Source organism: Talpa occidentalis, unplaced genomic scaffold (genome assembly GCF_014898055.3).
Source record: "Talpa occidentalis isolate TD23 unplaced genomic scaffold, MPIMG_talOcc4v2.1 talOcc4.12, whole genome shotgun sequence".
Classification (NCBI taxonomy): Eukaryota; Metazoa; Chordata; class Mammalia; order Eulipotyphla; family Talpidae; genus Talpa; species Talpa occidentalis.
This window is the reverse complement of record NW_023601212.1, coordinates 14,791,943-14,816,762: the sequence shown is the minus strand read 5'-3', so window position 1 is coordinate 14,816,762 and position 24,820 is coordinate 14,791,943. Positions and strand designations below refer to the sequence as shown.

General features: G+C 44.6%; 1 long non-coding RNA gene across 4 annotated transcripts; it reads right to left on the bottom strand.

The window, feature by feature from the left end:
- Positions 1-5,750: 5,750 nt before the first annotated feature.
- Positions 5,751-24,820, bottom strand: LOC119240378 (uncharacterized). Of its 4 annotated transcripts, XR_008551027.1 has the most exons (6): positions 24,403-24,820; positions 19,425-19,519; positions 16,395-16,518; positions 11,468-11,506; positions 6,971-7,237; positions 5,751-5,952 (listed from the first exon to the last, which is right to left on the bottom strand). It is a non-coding gene; the product is annotated as an uncharacterized LOC119240378 (long non-coding RNA). The 4 variants fall into 4 exon arrangements; XR_008551028.1 differs by lacking the exon at positions 11,468-11,506 and having other exon boundaries at positions 19,425-19,598; XR_008551026.1 differs by lacking the exon at positions 11,468-11,506.

Here is a 24,820-nt window from a genome sequence, read left to right as displayed (position 1 = left end):
TACACATTTTTCTCAAGCGCACACGGATCATTCTCCAGGATCGATTCACATACTGGGGCACAAGACAGCATCAACAGATACACCAAGATTGAAATCATACCAACCATCTTTTCTGACCACGAAGGCATCAAACTAGAAATAAATCATAAAAAGAAGGCAAGGAACTATCCTACCTCATGGAGATTAAAAGCCACACTACTGGAAGACCACTGGACTAATGAGGAGATCAAAGAAGAAATTAAAAAATTCTTTGAATTGAATGACAAGGAGGACACCAATATCCTAAATGTATGGGATGCAGCAAAAGTAATAAGAGGGAAATATATAGCAATAGAAGCTCACATCAAAAAACAAGAAAGAACTCAAAGAAACAACCTAATCTCGAAGCTCAAAGATCTAGAAAAAGAACAACAAAAAAACCCCAAATCCAGTAGAAGAAAAGAAATAATAAAAACCAAAGCAGAAATAAATGAAATTGAAACTAAAAAAATCCAAAAGATCAATGAAACCAAGAGCTGGTTCTTTGAAAAAATAAATAAAATAGACAAACCCTAGCCAGGCTCACAAAGGAAAAAAGGGAGAAAGCACAAATACACAGGATCATAAAATGAAAGGGAGAAATCACAACGGACACAGCAGAAATCAAAAGAAATAATCAGTAACTACTATGAACAGTTATATGGAAACAAGTTCAACAATCTAGAGGAGATGGACAAATTCCTACAACTCTACAATCACCCAAAGCTAGATAAAGAAGAAATAGAACACCTAAACAGACCAATTACAAGCAGCGAAATTGAAATGGTAATCAAAAACCTCCCCAAAACAAAAGCCCAGGACCTGATGGATTTACAAATGAATTCTACCAAACATTCAGAGACGAATTAGTGCCTATCCTTCACAAACTCTTCCAAAAATTGAGAAGGAAGGGACAATACCAAACACGTTCTATGAAGCCAATATTACACTAATACCAAAACCGAATAAGGACAACACAAAAAAAGGAAACTATAGGCCAATCTCCCTAATGAACACTGATGCAAAAATCCTCAATAAAATTTTAGCTATCAGAATCCAACAATGTATCCATAAGATAATTCACCACGACCAAGTTGGATTCATTCCAGGGGCACAAGGATGGTTTAACATCCGAAAATCAATCAACGTTATCCAACACATCAACAAAAGAAATATAAAAAACCATATGATAATATCAATAGATGCTGAGAAAGCTTTCGACAAAGTGCAACACCATTCATGATAAAAGCCCTTGAAATTCTTGGGATACAAGGAACATACCTCAACATCATAAAGGCCATCTATGACAAGCCAACAGCCAGTATCATTCTCAATGGTGAAAAGCTGAAAGCAATTCCATTAAGATCTGGAACAAGACAAGGATGTCCACTCTCACCACTGCTTTTCAATATAATACTGGAAGTCCTAGCCAGAGCAATAAGACAAGAGAAAGACATCCAAGGAATCCAAATAGGAAAAGAAGAAGTCAAACTATCACTATTTGCAGATGATATGATAATATCATAGAGAACCCCAAAATCTCCACAGAAAAAATTAATTCAACTCATCAATCAGTTCAGTAAAGTGGCAGGATACAAAATCAACACGCAAAAGTCAGTAGCCTTCCTATACACAAACAATAAATCTGAAGAAGAAGAAATAAAAAAAACCACCCCTTTTATTATTGAAACAAAAAAAATCAAATATTTGGGAATAAATCTAACAAAAGAGGTAAAGGACCTATATAAAGAAAACTATAAAACACTGTTAAAAGAAATAGAAGAAGACACAAAGAAATGGAAAGACATCCCCTGCTCATGGATTGGAAGAATAAACATTATTAAAATGGCCATCCTACCAAAAGCAATATACAGATTCAATGCTATTCCAATCAAAATCTCAATGGCATTCTTCAAAGAAATAGAACAATTATTGATGAAATTCATATGGAATCACCAAAAACCCGAATAGCCAAAGCTCTACTGAAAAAAAAGAAGGAATGGAGGCATCAAACTCCCAGACTTCAAACTATACTACAAAGCCATAATCATCAAAACTGCATGGTATTGGAACAAGAACAGACATACAGACCAATGGAATCGAATAGAAAATCCAGAAATAAACCCACAGATTTATGGTCAACTAATCTTTGACAAAGGAGCAAAGACTATGCATTGGAGCAAAGAAAGTTTGTTCAATAAATGGTGCTGGGAAAACTGGGTCGCTACATGCAAAAGAATGAAGCTTGACTACTACCTCACACCATACACAAAAATCAACTCAAATGGATTAAAGAACTAGACATAAGACCTGAACCATAAAATACATAGAAGGAAATATAGGCGAAACACTACGGGATTTGCACATCAAAGACATCTTTACAGACACATCACCCAAAGCAGTGATAGTGAAGACAAAGATAAACAGCTGGGACTACATCAAATTAAAGAGCTTCTGCACAGCAAAAGAGACAATAACAAAAACAAAGAGAAACCCCACCAACTGGGAGAACATTTTTGCACCCAACACTAATGATAAAGGACTGATCACAAAAATCTGCAAAGAGCTGATGAGACTCAGCAACAACAAAGAAAATAATCCAGTCAAAAAATGGGCAGAAGAGCTAAAAAGAAACTTCTCTGAAGAGGAAATGCAAAATGGCCAACAGACATATGAAAAAATGTTCAACATCACTTGCAATCAGGGAAATGCAAATCAAAACTACCATGAGATACCATCTCACACCAGTGAGAATGGCACATATTAAAAAAACTAGCAACAACAAATGTTGGCGAGGGTGTGGAGAAAAAGGAACTCTTCTGCACTGTTGGTGGGAGTGCAAACTGGTCCAACCACTATGGAGAGCTGTGTGGAGATTTCTGGACCTACTAAACATAGAGCTTCCATATGATCCAGCAATTCCACTCCTAGGTATTTACCCAAAGGACACAGAAACATCAATTCCAAAGAGCACCTGCACCCCTATGTTTATAGCAGCACTGTTTACAATAGCTAAGCTTTGGAAACAACCCAAATGCCCAAAAGTAGATGACTGGATCAAGAAGATGTGGTACATATATACCACGGAATATTACTCAGCATTCAAAAAAGATAAACACATGCAATTTGCAGCAACATGGATGGGCTGGAAGGGATCATGCTCAGCGAAATAAGCCAAAAGAAAGAAAAATACCGGATGGTCTCACTCATAGCAGGAATCTAGAAAACTTAAATAAGGGACCAGGAAAATGAATATAAGAAAGTGAAAAATCAAAATCAACAAAAAACTATGAACCAGAGACATTTTTGGGGGGTGGGGGGCGGGAGGGGAAGGATTGGGGTCAGAATGGGGCGTTGCAATTGTATGGGGAATATAAAATAAAAATTTAAGATTAAAAATAATAATAAATAAATAAAAATAGTAAAACACCAACATAAATAAAAGCACTAGAGGCTGCTTAAAACAAAAATAATAAAGTAAGGTTATAGCATATATAGAGCAAAATATATAACAACAATTACACAAGGGATAGGAAGGTCTGTTAAAGGAATTACACTGCTCTAATATTATTAGAATATTGTTCATGAAGTAATGGTTCTGTTTAAAAAACACGTAGCACACATGAAAAATCACGTGTACATACATAAAGCACAAAAGAAGTCAAAAAAGGACAGAGAATCAGTAGAAGAGACAAAAAGGAAGCTAAAAGTATATTTACTTACACTAAATGGAATACCAAAAACTATTCCAATAACCAAGAAGAAGCAGGAACAAAGGCACAACATGAAGGACACACAGATGAGACAACTAGAAAGTATGTGCCAAGATGACAGATTTAGACTCAACTGTATAAGAGTAGTAATTACACTAAATGTAAGTGGACTAAACACTTTGATGAAAGAACAGAAATTGTCCGATTGGATTGATTAATGCAAGACCTACTACATGGTATTTGTAAGAAAAATATTGTAAGTATAAAAACACAGATAGTTTTTAAAAACAAAAAGATATAAAAAGAAATACCATGTATATCAGATACAATTGATGCATAATAAGTTACCCCAAATTAGCCATTTAAAATAACAAGCATTTATCTCACAGTTTCTGGGTTATTTATCTGGGTATATATTGGCTAAGTCCCTTTGTTGCGTGAAGCTGTAGTCAGAGTTTTAGTCTCATCTGAAGGTCCAATGGGGGTGGGGGAAGAGCAGGATTTGCTTTCCAGCTCACTCTTCAGGACAACTGAATGAGAGTGAGCTACCCTTTAGGGAAACTGTAGTCTTTTTGTAAACTAATTTCAGAATTGATGGCCCATTGCTATGATTTGTTAAAATTGAGTTACTAAATCCAATGGACACTCAAGGGGAGGAAATTAAATAAGATTGTGGATACTTGAGGTAAGGATTACTGGGCATGATCTTAGAGGACACATACCACCCCATGCAAACACCAAACAACAAATATCTGCAAGAAAATGACACCCCAATATCCTTTATAAATATAGACACAAAACTTCCAAAAATATATTAGCTTATTTCTCTGCATGATAGCCAAAAAGGTTAATTGGAAACAATTTATAAAACTCCTAGTTCACTTAAACTATTACATTATAAAGAGCAGTACCACCAGTGAGTCACCTTGACATTTACTTTTTGACAATCCACTTTTCTACCAATAAGCCATGTAGTGACAATATATAAGAAAATGATTAAAAGTGTAGATTCTCCTATTAATCTAGAAGTCAAAAGACCATTAAAAAAATATGGGGGGCAGTAGTTAAAGAAATAGAAACAGTCAGAAGAGAAACTGACTCAGGAAGAAAGAAAAGTTGGCAACTAAATGGGAATCAAATATCATTGCAAGGGCAGAGAAATGAATTGACCGTCACCCCAAGAAAAGTGTGGAGGCAGGCACACTCCACAGGAACACCTTAAGACCACATGGTTTTATATTTATCCTTGGGATTCAGGAATACTACCTCCATCCTCCTGTTCAAGTTCAGAAACATGGAAATCACCCTTGACACCTCACTTCCCAGAACTGGTCATCACCAACTCTTCGCCATTCTAACTCAAAAATTCATATTACAGTCATCTACTTCCCTCCATAATCTAGTGCAAGTCTGGAGTTAAATTGTCTCCTTCCTGCACTTCTCTTTCTCTTCTAAACTCCTTCAATCCCTCCACACAATAACCAGCATGATCTTTATAAATGTAAATTGTGACACATCTCCCTCTAGGTTATAGCTCTAATGCCTTCTCACTGCACAACTTGGCCTCCAAGGTCCTAAATGACTTGTACATAGTCTTGGCTGGCTAGCAACAGAATGGCACCAAAGTGGGGGAGCCCTGACACCACAAAGCTGTGGGTGAGGAGCTGATGTAGCCTCTTACTCGAAATTGTCCTAAACAAGGCCCACACGCAGTACCTGGAACTGAGAAGGTTGCATCTACTCCTCTTGGCTTAGTGTCCATCTCTTAAACTCTCCCTTCATCTCCTGTGCTGATGTGCGTATGCACACATGCACACACACACACACACACACACACTTTTATCTCATTCTCTCATTCACTTTCAGTCTTTAGTCTCCATTTGGATTTATGTTTGGTGTCTCTCTGTCTCCCTTGCTTTTCAGCTTGGCTCCAGCATCATTCTTGGTTTAGAAAAACTGTCACCCAGTCACCCTCAGAAAGCCAGGAGGCAGCCCCCCCCCCCATTTCACTACCTGCTCCCTTCGAGCTCACACACGTAGTTCACTACTGGGGTCCAGTCAAAGGCCCCTGGCTCCTTCTTCAGCCATTTCTCCAGCTCTTTCAGGTTCTGGTCAGTGTAGTCAGAGGCGATGATCTCCTTGAAGGACTCACAAGCAGAGAGGAGCTGATAGATGGTGGGTCCAGAGCCAATGTCAATCAGGAGGTCTCCCTTCACGCCATCTAGGGTGGGAGCGATTAAAGGGAGGGGTCAGGCGTCAGATGGCAGGAGACAGAGCTCATTTATATCACCTTTGCTGGGATTATTCTGGACATTCCCCCCAAACAGGGTATCTCTCCACTTACTCCTTCCCCCCAGGTCTCATTTTAAAACATTTTTTTTTCATTTTCCATCTCCAATCCAGAGGGGGGTACATGTTGCCAGCATATTTTTAGGTGGAAGCAAAAGAGAAGAATTCTACATCTGTTGTATAGACCCTTGATCCAGGAAGATTCCTACATAGAGAAGGTTAAAAACTATTAAGGAAGACTTTGGGGGAAAGTTAAAAGAATTTTAATTGAGCTTATATTATGTCTTTCTCCCAAAAAGTACCTCGTTTTACATATATTTGGAGGTCTTTAACTCATGCATATTTATATCATCACTTTGAGTTAGAAATAGAACAAGCAGGGACCTCCCTGGTGGCACAGGTGGTTGAGCGCCACACTGTGAAGCTGTCCACAGCCTCTGCAGCGCGGGTTCAATACCAGCCAGCCAGGGAGAAACCCACATGGCATGGCAGACCTCTCCTGCCTCGCCCGCTGCTCCCCTCAGCAGTGTATTTCAGCCTGCTTGTTCTGTTCCCCACTCTGTCTCTGGTGAATCCTTTCACCCCTCCAGCGCATCTGGCCTGTACCCTGGTTCTTATATAAATAAATAAACATTTTTTAAAAATAGAACAAGCAATAGAATCTCCATTTCTTAAGTGGTTCATCAAGGTGAGATGGCCAATTCTGCTAAAATCCCTACAAATCTAGGACAGAACTCCATCCTCTGATTTCCCTTTAGCCTAGGTATGAAAGCGCTCTGAAAACTATAAGACATATACATCAATGTTAGTTTTTTCCTAGTTAAATAAACACAAAATGCCCAAAAGGGCTGTCAGATAACAATGACAAGACACTAAACCCACTTTGTGTCCTGAGACTCTGTAGGACTCATATTTTGGTGGGGAGACACACAGACAATAGATACACTTACCTACACAGAATATCCTGAAAAGGCTTTGCAGAACATGTCTAAGAATCTTATTTTCTGCTGATTGTTTGGACCCAAAGTTGTAATATTTTTCTAGATAATCCCGTGGGTTAAAGTGGCTCAGGTACGTGTCCTTGGAGGTGAAGCCAGAGTCCATTGTGCTTGCTCCAGTGCTCCAGTGCACTGCTCTCCTTCCAGTTCCCAGCAGCAGGAGTCACCTGCAGAAGTTGCCTTCTGAGTCTCAGGCTCTCAACTTTCCATCAGTTTATCCTATCCATTAGAGACAGCGGCTTGGTTAAATACTAACAGAGAAATACACCCAAAATGTTCTGGCCATTCTAGGATGTTATGAAATTCCTGGGAAGGGAGCCTAGGAGAAGGGGGGAGTGGCAGGGGAAGGGTCACGAGCTGCATGCAACACTGGCCAAGGGGTGAAGTTCAGCTCCAAGGGAAGAATCACTGGGATTGTGGGAAAATGATTTAACTCATTGAAGAACCCGTAAGTTCAGCAAGACGTGCCACACTCCCAGAACACCATCACTCTTCTCCTTCCTGCAGTGATTGTCCCAGAAAAAAGAGCCACAGAGAATCGTTTGAATTTAAACATGTGAAAGAAAGTAAAGAAGAGAAAGACAATGATAGGAAACGCATCCAGAGTTAAGGAATGTTCACGAAGGATTTTCAGATGAAGTCTGGAGAGATGGTGAAAGAGCAATTTTAAAAAACAGGATGGGGATTTCTCCAATACCCAGGCTAACCACAAAACCCTCTCCTTGTCCTGCTTATGCCTCTCCATCCTAGCTCTGTCATCTGCAGCTTCAACCAGTGCCTCCAATTCTGAGTCTCTCTCAAGCACCTCCTCACACATTCAGTTAATCCAAATCCTGACAGTTCTTTCAAAGTGCATTTAAAGCCCTCCGCTGCTTTAGGAATTCCTTAAATTCCCTTTACTGAGCTCATACAGCCCTTAGCACGAGCTCCATTCCGCATGGATTCAGGAGAGACTGCGCAATGGACCTCGTGTTTTCCCTCACCCAGACCTCAGGGGAAAACCTAGGAAGTTGCAAATCTCCCCCTCTTCATCAAACCTTAGGATCCCTCCAACATCCCCCATTGGCACAACCTAACACATAGAGGCACGTGGCAAAGGAGAATTGTGTTGGCAGAGTCCAGCTCTTACGTAACCAAATACAGAAAGGGTGGTTAGAGCTATGAGGCAATAAATTAATAACTGGCACAGACATCAATGCACAGAATCTATTTATAAAGATAATTTTTATTGGTCAGCTTATTTTGTCAGGTACTATTCTATGTACTTTACATATACTACCTTATTTAAACCTTATAACAGAAGGACACATTTGAAAGTCCAGTGAGTCCCAAACAAGATATGTAAAAGGAAACCCACTCCTAGATGTTGTATTGGTGAAACTGCAGAAGGCCAAAGGCTATGAGAAGATGTTGAAAACATCTAGAGGAAAGACACAGGTTACTTTTGAAGAATGACAGTGACACCGAGGGCTGACTTTGCAGGATAACACAGTGGAAGGCAGAAGACAGAGAACAATGTTGTCAATGTGAAAGTCACTGTCAACTGAGAATTCTCTAATCAGGAAAGAATTGGGACATAATAAGGATATCTTCAATCAAAAAAGAAAAAGTTTGCCATTTGTAGTATTAGTAGTCCCCTCGAAAGGAAATCCTCAATGACCTATTTCAAACAGAAGGAATGTGAACCCAAATAGAAGATCTGAAATGCAAGAAAGAATAAAAAACAAAGGAAGCTGATAAAACACACACACACAAATGTCACAAATGATTAATAATAAGCAAGGTGTAATTAAAATATACAATAGCAATAGCCTGTAAGTTTCAGGAGATGGTGGATACCTGGAATTGAAGTGTTCTAGAGCTTTGTATTACTGAGGGAGGGTAGACTCTGATAATTGAATGATGCATATTGTAATTCTAAGCAGATGGTGCCCTGCCCATATCCCTTGTACTTGGCACACCTGTGCATGGTAACATTTTCCTGATGTGGTCATATGAGACTCTGCTGAGGGCTTTCAAAGAAGGTCAGCATCAGCCTCCACCTAGAGCAGTCCAGAAAAGCCAGGGAGTTAATGCAGCGGCCTTCAGCCTCTGGGACATCAAAATTGGTGAATAAACATCCAAGCTTCCCTGTCCTGGAACAGGAGTGTTGAGATACATTCTCTCCCTTCTCCCAGAGGTGCAGGACTAAACCCTGGGTGCCCACAGCAGTAACTGGCTCATTGATCTCCATGAGCTTTCTGGCTTCACTGCCTTCCTTTCTTTTTCTGTCTGACTTTTCCAGTCCCAAACTAGTATTTCCCGAGATCCAAACTGTAGTGGCTGTAAGGCACAGGGCAGGTTCTCTCTGGATCCGGGCAGATGGTTAAAGGAGAGCCTTGGAGCCCTCAGTGGCTTTTTCAGGCTTTTAATGATCTTTCTACAGCATTTGTAGTGAGGCAACCAGGTGCAGGGCAGGCAGGGGTGCCAGGGCCGAGAGGTTGGCAGGCCTCCCTCCCCCGGTGAATCTTCACTCTTTCTTTAGGCTCTCCCTGGAGTTCTCTAGTGGTCTCTCTCAGCCATTCTCAGTCCTCTCTCATAGCCATTGTTCAATATATTTTGCCTATGGTCTTCGGTCGCACCCATAAATGATCTGTATCTATGCTCAGGTGTGCCCACTTATGCATGCTCACACCATGCTCCAGGTGCCCACCATCAGGCACACATGCCCAGAGCCCACGCACCCAAGTGCCTCCTGCAGTCAAGGTCGCAGGTGATAGTCACAGAGGCCAAGGGCGCAAATGCCTGAGCAATCATTGAGCCTACACAAAGTAAAATACCTACACTTCCATTTTAGGTGCCCACAAAAGAATATAATCAGGGGCAATTAGTAGAGGAGGTGGATTAACCAAAAAAAAAAAAAAATCAATTGAGAAGATCAGAAATAAAAGAAAAAGTAATATAGATCTGTCAGGTCAAATACAAATTACAAAATAAGATGGTAATGATGAACTTAACATCTCAGTAAAAATATGAGAGACCTGTACAGGATTAATCAATTTGAGTTAATGAACATGCTAAAATACTACATCTACATCTAAAATACTACATCATTTTAAGTATACCGGCCTCCCAGGTGGCACAGAGTCTCAGCGTTATCAAACTACATGAGTTTTTCTACATGAGTTCTATCCCTGGCTCAGGGAGCTGACCCACATGGCGCAGCAGAGCTCTCCTGTCTCACCCGCTGCTCCACTCAGCAGTGTATTTCGGTACATCTGCCTATTTTGCTCCCAGCTCTGTCGCTGGTTAATTCTCCCACTCCCTCCACCCCCTCACCTCTGGCTTATACCCAGTTTGTATATGCCCAAATAAATAAAATAAATCTTTAAAAAAAAATGGAATACAGAGGCCACTAAACATTACCATTTACTACTTTGCTTTATAGCAAGCCTCAGTGTAGTGCACAGCACTGAAATAATATAGAGTATATTCTTTGATCAAGGCAGTTAAGCTAAAAGTCAAAAGTAAAAGATAACTAGAGCACTCTTATGTGTTTTGAAATTTAAAAATGCAATAATAAGTAACCCATAGGTCAAAAACAAAATCATCATGGAAATTATGAAATATTTTCAACTGAATAAGAATAAAAACACTGCACTTCAAAATTTGTATTTAAGGGGAACTCAATTTGTTAAATGTATGTACTAGTAAGAGTGAGAGTTTTGTGAGCTCATGAAATTAGGAAAATAAGAGAAAAATAGATGTAAATTTAAAAAATAATAATGCAGAACAGAAACTAATGAAATAAAAAGCTAAAAGCCAATAGGGAGAATCAGCAAGACCCAAAACCTGGTAGGCCGAAAAGGTTAATATAATTAATTATGGAAGGAACACCTTCCAACCCATTCAATAGATTTGAAGAGAAAAAAAGCTCAAATTCAACATCCATTTACATCAAAAACAATTCTGGAAAAAATGATGTAAAAAATACATAAAATAAAATTTTAAAAAATTAAAAAAAAAACAAAAACAATTCTGGGCAAACTGATAATAGAATGGGATCTCCTAAAGGTGGTAAGAATTGCCTACAAAGTCTTTAACAAATATTACACTTAATAAAGACACATTTAAAAGCTTTCCAGGGGCTTCCCCGTGGCGCAGTGGGTTGAGTGCTGTGCTGTGGAGCTGTCTGCAGCCTCTGCAGGGTGGGTTCGATTCCCGGCCGGCCAGGAAGATGCCCACATGGCAGACCTCTCCTGTCTCTCTTGCTGCTCCCCTCAGCAATGTCTTTGGTCTGTCTGCCTGTTCTTTTCCCCACTCTGTCTCTGGTGAATCCTCTCACCCTCCCATGCCTCTGGCCTATACCCCAGTTTTTGTATAAAAATAAACAAATCTTTAAAAAAAATTAAAAAATAAAAGCTTTCCAAACTTCAACTTGGGGATAGAGATAAAATTGCTAATAATTACCAATTTGTTCAACATTCTACTGAAGGTCCTGGACAGCACCTTTAGAAAATAAATAGAAGTTATAATGATTGGAAAGGGAAAAGACAAAACTATTATTATAAGCAGATCATGTAATGATAATATATAGAGAAAATGAAAAATAATCTACAAATAAAAGTATTAGAATTAATACAGGAGTTTAAGCCAAGTTTCTGGATATAATATCAATATAAAAAGTTCAATTCATTTATAACAATAGTAATAGAAGTAAATTTAAAACAGACTTCATTCGCAATAGCATTAAAAAATATGAAGTACTCAGGAATAAATCCAACAAAATATGTACAAGACATTAATGGAGAAAATTATAAAATTTTATTGAAAGACATTAAAAAAGACCTAAATAAATGGAGAAATATACCACTCCATGAATCAAAAGACTCAACATTGTAAAGATGTCATTTCTCTACAAATTGATTTATAGACTCAGTAAAATCCCAATTAAAATCCCAATAGGTTTTTGTTGGCTCTTGACAAGTGAGCTCTAAAATTTATATGACAGTGCCAAGGGCCAAGAGTAGCTACTCTTGAAGAAAAATAAGATAGGAGGATTTGCTCTATCAGATCTAATACTTTTTATAAAGCCATAGTAATGGAGGCACCGTGGTATTTACATAAGGATTAACAAATAGACCAATGAAACAGAGTAGAGAGTCCACAAACAGGACCAACCACAGAGTCATATATGTCAGAGGTAATATCCACATCAGTTGGGGAAAGGTAGACTTTTCAATTAATAGCACTGGGATAATTCCCAGGAGGGAAAGTGGAACTGAACCTCTCTTTATACTCAAAAATCCATGTAGGTGGACTGAAAAACTGTATATGAAAGGCAAAACTCTAAAGATTTAGGAGTATTTAACATAGAGGAGTATCTTCAGGAGCTTGAGATTAGAGGAGTTCTCAAACCAGATACCAAAGCCATTCATCATAAAAGAGAGATCTGTAAGAGTGAGTCTATCACAATTAAAAACATCTGTTAAACTAAAGCTGCCTTAAGAGAGAGAAGAGTCAATCCACAGAGGGAGAAAAGTTATTACAAGTGCAACAGGACTAGGATTCAGGATTTAAAAAGACTTTCTGTGAATCAAAATAAGAAACAACAAAGAAGACTTAAACCAAGATCCTTCATAAGAAGGGAAATCGAAATGGGTGATCTCCCCAGTGCAATGCAAACGAGACCAAAATGAGATGCTGTTACATAACCATTGAATTTGCAAAGATATCATCTGACTAGCACCAAGGCCCTTGACCATAGATACGCTCACATATTTCAAGTGAGCATAGATGTTGCTACACCATTCTGAAAAGCAAGGTGGCATTAACTAGTAGAGTTTGAACATACCCCAAGTTTGACAACTGCACTCCCAGAGGCAGTTGTCACAGAAAATCTGGCACAGGGGCCTCCCCGGTGGCGCAGCGGTTGAGCGCTGGGTTGCGAACCTGCCCGCAGCCTCTGCGGCGCCAGTTCGATCCCCGGCTGCTCCCCGGCCACCAGAGGAGGGTCCCACATGGCGCGCAGACCTCTCCTGCCGCCCGCTGCTCCCCTCAGCAGTGTCCTTCGGTCCTTCTGCCTGCTCTGCTCCCCGCTCTGGCTCTGGTGAATTCTCTCACCCTCCCGCGCTTCTGACTGTACCCAGTGCATGTATAAACAAAACAAACAAACAAATAAATAAATAAATAAACATGCCTCTATAAAATTAAAAAAAAAAAAAAATCTGGCACAGACACAGGAATGTTCTTATTGGTGTTGTTTGAAATAACCCCTAGCTAGAAACAACAGTCAAACCACTCAATCAATTGGTGTACACAACAGTGAAAATGAACTGGTATAGTCACAGGCATCCATGTCGGTGACTTCCCAAATGATAGAAAATAAAAGAAGCAAGTCATGAAGATGACCTACATTTTGTTCCACTTATATCAAATTCAAAATAGGCAAAAGTAAATGTTATTTAGTGATGCACAGATGAGTCACAAATTGTAAGGAAAAACGACTTCAGAAGGTAGGTTAGTGTTTGCACCTGGAGAAGAGGAGAAAATGGAATCTCTTTGGAAGTAGACCTTTTAAGGCACTTCACTGTCCAATTTGTCAACTTGGGGGTGGTTACCTTGCCTTCATTTTATACTGATCTTTATGCTGTATATGAAAGCTACGGACTTCTATATCTCAAGATTATTTTTCAGATTACAAGCAATATTCATTTCCTTCTTTTCTGTATTTTTAAAAAGAAACATTGTTAAGGGCCTCCCTGGTGGTGCAAGGGGATAAGACGCAACCTATGAAGCTAACCGCAGCCACTGCAGCACGAGTTCAATCCCGGACCAGGGAGCATCCCACATGGCGCAGCAGACCTCTCCTGTCTCGCCCGCTGCTCCCCTCAGCAGTGTATTTCAGTCAGTCTGCCTGTTCTGCTCCCCACTCTGTCTCTGGTGAATCCTCTCACACCCTCTCCCCCCACAGCCCCACACCTCTGGCCTGTACCTCTGTTCTTTTATGCATAAATAAATAAATCTTTTTTTTAAAAAAAAGAAATTTTGTTAACTTCAGAATCAGAAAAAATATTTTAAAATAGTAGAAACAACTTTGCCATTAATGCAAATCTTGTTAAACATAAAATGATAGCAATAATTTTATTTTCCTACCACCATTCCTTTCCTTCCCCTTTCCTCTTAAACTCAGAAACCTCATTTCAATGATTAGTTTTTGTGAATATTTTCTTTGTTAATTTGTCCACATTCCTCACTTTATTCATGCATATGTAAATGTCCAATATTTGTCTTTGTCTTTCTGACTTGCTTTGCAACACATAATTCCCTTGAACTCTTTCCACTTTGCTGTAAATGGCAAGATTCTCTCTTTATGGCTGAATACTATTCCACTGTGTATATATACTACATCTTTTTTTTTTTTTTAAGATTTATTTATTCATGCATACAAGAACCAGGGTACAGACCAGATGTGCAGGAGGGTGAGAGGATTCCCCAGAGACAGTGGGGAACAGAACAGGCAGACTGACTGAAATGCACTGCTGAGGGGAGCAGCAGGTGAGACAGGAGAGATCTGCCGCACCATTTGGGTATCTCGCCAGCCAGCCAGGATTGAACCCGCGCTGCAGAGGCTGCAGACAGCTTCACAGCACTGCGCTCAACTACCTGCGCCACCAGGGGAGGCCCACCACATCTTCTTGACCTTAGTAAGATCAGTGGATACTTATGTGGTCCCCATGTCCTAGCTATTGTAAATTATACTGCAATAAACATCGCAGTGCATATAATTTATTAAGTTGATGAGCTCATGTTCTTTGGAGAGAATCCTAAGAGAGGAATTGTTGGGTCAGATGATAGCTTTATTTCTAGTTTTTTAAGGTAAGTTCAAAACACTTTTCAAAATAGCCACACTCATTTACATTCCGTCAACAATATAATAGGGTTCCTTTATTTCTGTATCTTCTCTAGCACTTGTTAGTCTCTATATCACTATTAACAACATACCCTGCATTTCCTGATACAGTCACTTTTGCAATAATGCAGATTTAGACATCAAGGAGTGCTTGATCATTTAGATATTCCCAAGTTTGCTCACTGAGACAGGACCCAGTATATCTTTTGCTCACTTTCACCTATTGGGTTAACCACTCAAAGGCACTAAAAGATAACTATCTCGACCAAAATGAGGCAAGATGGCAGGAAACACTACAGAAAGCACTGCTCAAATTTTCCTGCAAGCTCTTCTTTCTGGGCCTGGAAGAAGCCTTTCCATGCTGCAGACATCAAGGTCTGCTGTAGATCAGAGACTCCAGGAGGCTCCAGACTTGATTCAGACCCTAGTAGGCAGTGGTGTCTGCTTGGCTCCAAGACAGAAATGTACGCCCAGGTACACCAAGCATTTCAGAGCCTGCACCTGTCACCCTTTCTTGGTTCTTTGGGCAGTAAGAACCCCGGAGATTTGCTGATGCTGCCAAAGCCCATCCTATACCTGAGCCTCTTTCTGGTTCTCTGCTCCAACCAGGGCAGGTGCGAGCCCCTAGGCCAGAATCAAGGCAGAGCCACATTAAGCAACTCCTGCAATCGAGCCAATCAGGAGGTTTTTATGTGCTTGGTAATTCATAATCAATAAACATTACAACCCAAATGATAACTCATCGGATTTGATGTGGCCTTTCAGGGCTGCCCTAGATGTTGATGGAAACATATAGTGCAGGGAGGTGGGGTCCTTTCTTGAAGCCCATCACTGCCTGGTTCCCTTCTCTGTTGAGAACCCTGGCCACCTGTGGGGTAGGAAAGGGCTGTTCCATCAGGCACGAGGGGCTCTGTGTGTACAGAGAGACCTGTGTTCTGTTGGCCGATGCTCCCAGAGCTGTGGCTCACCACCTCGCAGGTACTGACTCAGCCATAAGCACTCCTGCGCTCATCATCAGTCATCTATCCTCACAAGCCTCCAACTTTGGAACTGGCCACCAAATGCACAGAAAGCTTCAAGAAGGGCACTGAGGCAGGGATGAAGAGGAAGGATAACCCACTTGGCTGCAGGAGACAGAGAAATGGGAGAAAAGAGATCCTGGCAATGGGGGAAGTTGAGAAAGATTCCTGAGCCTCCCCCCTGTGCAGACTCCAAATCCAGCCAGAAGCTGCCCACTCCCCCCACCCCCACCCTGCAGGACATTCGGGGCCTTTGGCAGACCAGGGGCCAGCGGCTTTGCTGTGGTTGGCGGCCAGCTCGCTGGAGACCAGTGTGGGCCAAGGGTCAGTGCAGCTAAAAAATCACCACCCACTTGGCAAGAGCTGAGAACTTGAGGGGCTCCTGAGCCACTTGGGTAGTTTTGCTGTGTTTCTGTTCCTTTTTGCTGGGACACGCCTACGTCCTGTGCTCCCTGACCACACTCACCACAGCCTGATTTGGGGCTTTCTTCTCGGTTCCATTGATTTTTTTTTTTCTTGCTTCCTCCTAATTACTGTAATGGAATAACATATATTGAAGGTGCTCGTCCTGTCGTGTCAGTAATCGTGCTCTACAAATATAAGGAAACCATAGGTCACTCTTTTCTCGCTCTGCTTATTACACACGTGAGAAGAGAATCCCTTTATGCTCAGCGTAAAGGATGTTTAGCCTAAGATTGGATCTTGTCATTCTGTTGCTCTTTTACTGTTGTTTCATTTTTGAAAAAGCATGAGGTCAGGTGATTCAAAGAGAATGCTTATTAAATTGGGGAAAGAATGGTAAGGGCTGAACATGAACTTTTTAAAAAAATTGAAGAAGGATGTAACTGCCTCACGGAAATCAGCTTCTGGGAAGGAAATCGAGGCCCCACAGTCAGAAAACGGAGACTGCCAGGAGTCAGCTGTTGGCAGACAGAGTTTGAAATGAACTAGGTTTCTGGATAGTAGAAGTGAATTCACCTACTCAGTTCTGTTTTCTTTCTTCTCACCCATTTTCCACTTTCGTCCCCATAGGCAACCATTCTATGGCATTTAATGTATATTCTTTCCTTTATGTGCATTTTTGTATGCATGTACTTTCAATATACATCATGTCACTGTTCAGAAGGCCTATGCACATCGCTCTGAGTGCATGTGACACATCACTTCCCACTACATAGTCCTCAGTGACTTGTACCCCCTCATCTCCTTGCTCCCCCAATCACAGGCACCCAGATTGCCTCCACCTCCCGTGTATCTCTGTATCCTTGTCTCCTCTGCATAGACTGCAGGAGAATTTCCACAAATTTCCAGGTGTAGAATGGCTGAGTCATAAGAAAGTCACATACTTAATTTTGGTAAGAATCACCAGGTTGCCCCGGCAGGGCTAACACCAGATCTTGGCCCCACCAGCAGAGCGGGGGGTTCCCGTATTGCCACACACACACACACACCCCTCCCCGTCCCCATCCTGGGAATGGTCTACTTTGCCATTGGTTGTCAACCTAATCAGTTGCTGTATACCTTTTTATTTTGCCTTTCTCTGGCACACTTAAAACATTTAAACATGTGTCAGTAAGGTAACCTAAGTGATGTGACAACCCCAAAAGACGCATGCTCATTTTGTGTTCACATCACTGTCCAGGGTGGGAGGGGAGGGCTCTGCTCTGGTGGGCGGGGGTCAGTCTTCTGCTAGTGGCTTTGCTTCCCCCAGGGCCCAGAGTCCTTCACCAGACTCTGTGGCCAGACAGCGGGGAGAGAAGAGAGAGTCTGCAGAGAATGGCAGGCCAGGGGAAGACCCAGCCTACGTGGAGTCACACATTGATCTATTCACACTTCCTGGGCTAGGGCCGGCATATGTCCTGAGCCAAGAGGGCTAAGGGATGATTCTAGCTGTGTCCCAAAGAAGAGAAGACACGGGAATCAGCAGAGGTAGCCGATCTCAGCCCCCAAATGTGTGCTGTCTTTTGAGGATTCCTCTTTCTACATATTTCCTGATCATATGCTTTCTCCTTTTTGACTTTGGACTTCTTCCTGCAGGTAGTGATTGGCTTAGCCTTGGCATATTTTCAAAGGTGCTGGGCTCCCTGTTGGTTATTCACTGCACACATTTCAGAACAGATCTGCCTGCCCCGTCACTTTGGTTAGGGAGCTTTTCATCAGTCAGGAATCCAGCTATGTGACCCAGCTAGCTAATATTCAAACCTGGTGGGTTTTCTTTGTGAAATTATGCTGGTTGTCTGTCTACAATATTAACCTCTAGATTCTTCTAGAATGTACTCTCCCAACTTTCTTAGTGACTTCTGCATACAGTCCCCTATTGGCAGGAGAGTCTTATGTTCAGGCACAGGGAAGTGGAAGTTCCTCCCGAGGAAGAAGCCTATCCAGAAATGAATTTCCCGGACTCCAAGTCTCCCTTCCAACCCCACATCCCCCTAATCCTGCAGGCCCCAGTTCTCCAAAGCCCTTGTGAACATGCACAAAGCTGTTCAGGAAGCTGGAAAGGAAGGCTCCAGTCTCATCAAACAGAGTGTGCCTATCACACGGCTGAAGGCAGCACTGACAGGTGTTAAGCTGGAACTTTATCCAACACGCTGGACCTTGTTTCTCGGCTTGGATCTCTTGCTTGCACTGTTTGGGATCCTTGCCTACAAAGTCCTCTCCACCTTTCCCTGGCTAAGCCTTCTTACCCTGGACAGTCAACCTTTCCTTCCAGAAAGCCTCCTCTTACTTCCCTGCACCTCAGCTCTAGTTCTAGGTTAATGCCCCTCTTCTCTGCTCCCCAAATGCCTTGCACCTCTCTCTCTCTCTCTCTCTCTCTCTCTCTCTTTCTCTCTCTCTCTCTCTCTCTCTTGCTTGCTCTCTCAGAATTTACAGTACTATACTGCAATGTCCATTTGCAGAGCTTGAATCCAATTCACCTCTGGACTACTAGCACCAACCTGGGACCAGCACATGCATCGGCCTGAAGAGCTTTTGCAAGCATCTGATGGGCTTACTGTGCCTACAGTCCGTGGTCCTCCTGCCCCAGTTTCACGGGCTTTGAGGAGGTTCTCAACAGAGAGAGCCCAGGAGAATTTCCTCCAGAGATGGAGCGGGTGCCTCCCCTTCACCTGGTGTCTTATTGGGGCTTGGAGCCAGCACATCTGGATAGTTTTCCTGGGCCTCAGCTTCCCTTCTGGTGGGAAGGGAGGCCCTCTTCCTCCCGATTCCCCCACTCAGAGGTCAAGTTCAACAGGCCTCATGCAAATGAACAGGCCCTGCCTAGGCAAGGCAAGGGAATTGAGTCCTCCAGCTCTACGGACCCTGCAGCCTCCAAGCTCGAGGCTCGGCTGCCCCCTAGTGTCCAGAGGGAAGCACAAAGGAAATCATCTAAAACAGGCTAGGGCCCGGCCCCAGGGAGCCGTCCTACACCTTCCTCCCCAGGGGACACCCACACAGAGACACACATTCAGCAGGATTATCTGTGCCCTCCAGAAGAGCCACCCACCCCACTCACCTCCTGCCTCTTCCTCTGAGGCCTGAGTGCCTGGGATCCTCTGGAAAGCGAAGGGTAGGGCCAGGCCTTGTACAATAGGCTTCTTTTCGGGAGGCCTGCGACAGGCAGGGGAGCAGCCCTGTGCACCTGCAGGTCCTGCTCCACGGGCGCTGTCCAAGCCCACTTTGGAGAGCTCTGTTATGGAGAGAGGGAGACAGCCGGCCCGCCCCCACCCCAGGTGCTCCTGCTCTCACACCACGGCCTCCTGTGTGGAGGTTGAGTCTATGTCTGCCCGTCCCAGGCGCCTGTATGGAGCCCCCTGCCCCCTCTGACCTTTACTCCTCCTGGGCCCCCTTGCGTGCTTCCAGCAGCAGGCCTCTCACACTCTGAAAGAGTCCCTGTCCTTGTCCATTCTGTTGTCTGCTTCCCTCCCCACCCAAGCAGTGGAGAGCAGGGCTTGCTTATACTCACCCACTGGATCCCCAGAATATAGAACAGGGCCTGCACCTGGCGGCCTCTCCATACATGTCTCCAGACCAAGGTTCCCCAAACAGGTCTGTGGTCCACCCGCAGCTCCCACCATCTCGCCCCTGGAATGCTTCAAGAGCCTGGCCCAGCTCCATCCACCTCACTGCCTCCAACCTGTTTCACCTCAGCTCTTTGTGACGCCTCGCCCCTCCCCTCCTGTGGCACCCCAGGTGAGCCTCGCCTCCTCTCACATTGGACCCTCTATCAGCCTGAGGAGGGCAGGGCAGTTCATCTTTATTGCATTCTCAGTGCCTGAAGGGCAGCAGGAGCTCTGTAAGTATCCACCGGGCAGGTGGTAGAGTCCAGTGCCCAAGCGTCTTGCTAGCTTCATCTCCCACTCACAGGAAGGCACCCTCCAGCAATGGAGCAGGCCTTCACCCAGCCTCCACCGAGGACATTTATAGTGGTGCTGCGTCCCCAGTGGGAATGCTTTTCCACCCACCCATCTCGGGGCGCCTCCCTCGGGAAACCTTCCCTGCTCTGGCCAGGCTCTCACCCTTCCCTCTTCTGCGCCTCCAACCCCAGTCCTCTCCTGAGCCTGGCCATAGAGCCCCTGCCTACTTCATGGGCACGACAAAAATGTGATGTTGGGGTACCGGTGAATCTTGGGTCACCAGTTGAGTCTTGCCCAGGTTGGTATCTCCCTCTCTCCCATGAAGCCAAACACAATGCCCACCAGGAGTCACAAATGCAGTGGCTCGAAGATCACGTAAAAAAGAGCCATTATAGCTCCTTAGTGCCAAGGCCTGCATGACCAGCCAGAACCACCTGCCGCAGGACGCTCACCCTCCCAGCCCACCCACCCTTCATGCAGTGTGATGCAGCTCGGGAAGGCCGGGTCAGCCGAGAGCACCTGTCCTGGACACCCTCCCCAGAGGCCCACCTGCTTCTTCTTCCCCTTCCCTTCCCGGCCCAGTCTAGCTCTGGCCACACCCTCCAGGTACTTTGGGACTGTCCTTGGAGATGGAGCACCAGTACAGCCTCTGGGCCCCTCTGTGACAAGCTCCTCTGGAAGCAACACCTGACCTGATCCCAGCCTCTGGGATCCAGCCTTCCTGACCACCAAGGTGGTGGCACCTCTGCCAGATGTGACCACTGTCTGTTACCTGTATCAGTGCACACACATACCTGTGCACACATGACTATGCACACACACACAAATATACACAGACACACACACAGCTGCACAGAAACTTATACACACCAACAGAGGTGAGGCTTCAGCAAAGAGATCTCAAGGAAGCAACACATCCCGCTCAGTGGCAACAGTCAGTGAGGACAGCAATAGCACAAGGAAGAGAGGTTGAGTTGCCCAAGGGCACCATGGTCAAGGGCATGGATGTTGCAACTGCGGTGAGTGTGAGGCCTGGCCCTGGGCAAAGGTGCCTGGCTTCACGTAGGCACTCTGCAAATATTTGCTGGATGGATAAATGCCTTGCTTGCCCATCCTCTGCAAACAGTCCCCTCTGGCATTCCTTTGCCCACCTGGGGCGCTGGCCTGTTGGATCACACCAGGGCCCCAGGTGTTAACAGGGCCCTAAAAGACAGTGGCCATGTTCTGTACCCAAGTGTCCAATTTTTGTCGAGGTTCACCAAGCACAGAGTCTTATTTCCCTCCTGGGTGTCCACACTCAAGATTCCTTTATCTGGTAGACTCTTGATCATCTTCATGGCTCACTGATCTGCTGCTACTTCCTTTAAAATATATTTCTCAAGTGTCCCATCCCTGTACCAAATTGAGTTCAGTGGGAGGCAGTAGATCAAGAAGGAAAAAAACTTCCCTGGGTCTCTTTAGAACTGCTATTGCGGAGCCACCCTGGTGGTACGAGGGGGTGAGTCTCAGCACTGTGAAGCTATCTGCAGCCACAGCAGCATGAGTTCAATACCCGGCCAGGGAGCTGACCCACATGGCACAGCAGACCTCTCCTGTCACCTGCTGCTCCCCTCAGCAGTATATTTCGGTCAATGCGCCTTTTCTGCTCCCCACTGTCTCTGGGGAATCCTCTCACCCCCTGCTCCTCTGGCCTACACCCCAGCTCTTGTATGCATAAATAAATAAATCTTTAAAAAAAGAACTGCTATTGCAGGCATACAAAGGTCAGCTAGCACTCCCACCTACAACACTGCTCATGTCACTATCCACCCAGTGTGTCCACGTTCAGTCTTCAGGATCTGACACTACTCTGGCGAGGGGAGTTTTTATTTTCATTTCAGAGAAGGGGAAACTCAGGTCCTGAGATATTAATAACCTCCCTAAAGTCACAGAGCAAGTACGCCAGAGTCAAGTGTCTAAGCCGGGCCTCCTGACACAGATGCCTGTGTCCTTTTCATTTCGTGGGGTGAGGGCTGCAGGATTAGTGGAGTGTGGGTGGAGCTGACAAATGAGCTGAGATGTTGTGCAGTCCCAAACTGCCTAGGGTAGGGGATTGTGGGGGAACCCACCCCCTTCACTCCATGTAGACCCAAGCACCCTCCAAACTAGGGTAGGTGTAGCTGTTTCTCCGGTCCAGTTCTCTTGGCTCTGGGCCATTAGAGGAGCATATTATAAACCTCTCTGAGATAAACATCCCTGTTTGCCAGGCAATGGCTTATAACAAGACTCTAAAAGACTTTGCAGGTGAGGCTTCAAAATAAACGGACTGAGTGGAGAGGAAAGTAAGTGAGTTGAGAGATGATAGTTGGAGGGCCACCCTGACCCACTCGGGGCCCTTGCAAATCTCTCAGTTCCTCCCCCGGGGAAGAACACCTGAGTAATAGGAGTATCTTCTAAGTGGGGCCCAGTTGCTCACTGAGCCTTCGTCAGCTTCAAAACCTACAACTTCAGGGCCTCCCCGGTGGTGCAGCGGTTGAGTGCTGGGTTGCGAAGCTGCCCTCAGCCTCTGCAGCGCCGGTTCGATCCCCAGCTGCTGGGCGAGAGTCCCACATGGCGCGCAGACCTCTCCTGCCGCCCGCTGCTCCCCTCAGCAGTGTACTTCATCAGTCTGCCTGTTCTGCTCCCTGCTCTGGCTCTGGTGAATTCTCTCACCCTCCAGCGCTTCTGACTGTACCCAGTGCTTATATAAATAAATAAATAAATCTTAAAAAAAAAAAAAAAAAAAAAAACCCTACAACTTCAAATCCTGCACACAGTGACGACTTCAGGGCCAGTTAAAAGAGCCTCTTATTATGACACCCAGAGGCTGGTCTCAAGGGTCCTGCTAAGCCAGGGTTCTGAGGCGGCTGTGCTGCAGGGTTCTGAGGCGGCTCCAGGCATCTTGGCAGGCAACCTCGAGGCACAAGGAGGGGCCAGGACGGCTGGGTTCAGGGATTGCTCCTTCCTGGGTCACACCCAAAGAGCCACTGCTGGGGGGCTCATTCCCTGCTCCTCCTGCTCAGCGCAGGGGTGGCAGGAAAAGGGGGGTAGTCCGTGTGTCATACTCCTCACCTGGGATGCACCCGCCCACGTCATTCTCTTTCCACAGACGCCCAGAATATCAAGTCACCCATGTCACAGAGGAACACAGCAAGGCCAGCTCAGGGGAGACAGGGTCATGAAGTCCACAGTGGACAAAGTCAAGTCCAGGTCCTGCCCAATCCGCAATCAGTCAGTGCTGTCCACCTGCAGGCGTCTCCCTGCAGGACTTTCCCGACTGCTGATGCCTGCGTGTGTCCTGACCCAAGCAAGGGGAGGGTCTGCCTGGAGTCAGCTGGCAAAGCCACGAAGTGTCCCCTGGCCACACCGCCCACCTCCACATTGTCTCACACTTCCTCTTCTTCCCACTACCCGTTCCTGGCAGAAAGGCACGTTCAGAGGGAGGCACGAGGAAGGACCACTTGTTTACTCCTTCCAGTTCATCTCTATTTTAAAAAGTCATAATCTTAAGCAAAGGGATTAAAATCTAAAGTACAACCTTCGTCTTCTTACCTAACTGGGGGCAAGGGCGATATTTGGGGAGCGAAGGTGCTACGGTCAACCTTTCTGGTGCCCTGAATTGACACAAATTCTGCCCTACCTGTGTGCAAGATAGGCCTTTATTCTATTCCCCACCGTGTGTGATCCACAGAAAGATTTCAACGCTGGGAGCGTCCCCGGGGTTGCAGTGGGAACTACACGGGCATCACTGGTCAGAGTGGGCACCGGTCATGAGCGGCTAGCTGCTGTGCCCCGCCCATCCTGCCGTGACATTCTGGACAAAACATCATGAGAATCTCTCTGACTGCAACTTCAAATCCTTCACACAGTGACGCCTCCAGGGCCAGTTAGAAGAGCCTCTTATTATGACACCCAGAGGCTGGTCTCCAGCCATTGACTTCTGTTTCCTTGTCTGGTCTTTTTAGGACTCACTTGACTTCCTTCTTCTGAAGCTTCCCCTGACTTCCTGATCTCTTAGTTCCCACCTATCTTGTCCTTTCCACATGGGCCTCATGGAAAATTCTTCATTCAGAGAGCTGAGTGAAGCTCCTGAGGCCCCAGAAAGCAACACCCCTTTACCTGTTCTCTTCAAGCAGGCGTTTCACCATGGAGACCAGTGACACAGTCTCGGCTTCTCTTTCAGCCCTGGGTGGACTTGTCCGTGTGGCCAGTGGAGATGATCTCCTCGCCCAGGTGGGGAGGGTCTGATGAATGCTGAGCCTGGAGCCAATGCCAGCCAGTTTTCCTTTAGTCCCCCTGAGGGACATTCTAACCCGTCAGTGCCAAAGCATGGCTCTGAAGCCCACACCTCCCAAAGGCTCCACTCTCCATCTGCAGAGGCTCCAGGGGCTCATCATAGGGGAAGACACCCTCTTCTCTTGAACAAAGGTCTTAACCAATTTATATAGATTTTGGAGGGACTGTTGTCACCAAAGTGTTCCTTGGAGGAAACTGCAAATTTGATGTGTGATGACTTTTCAGTTGTTGACTATGACAG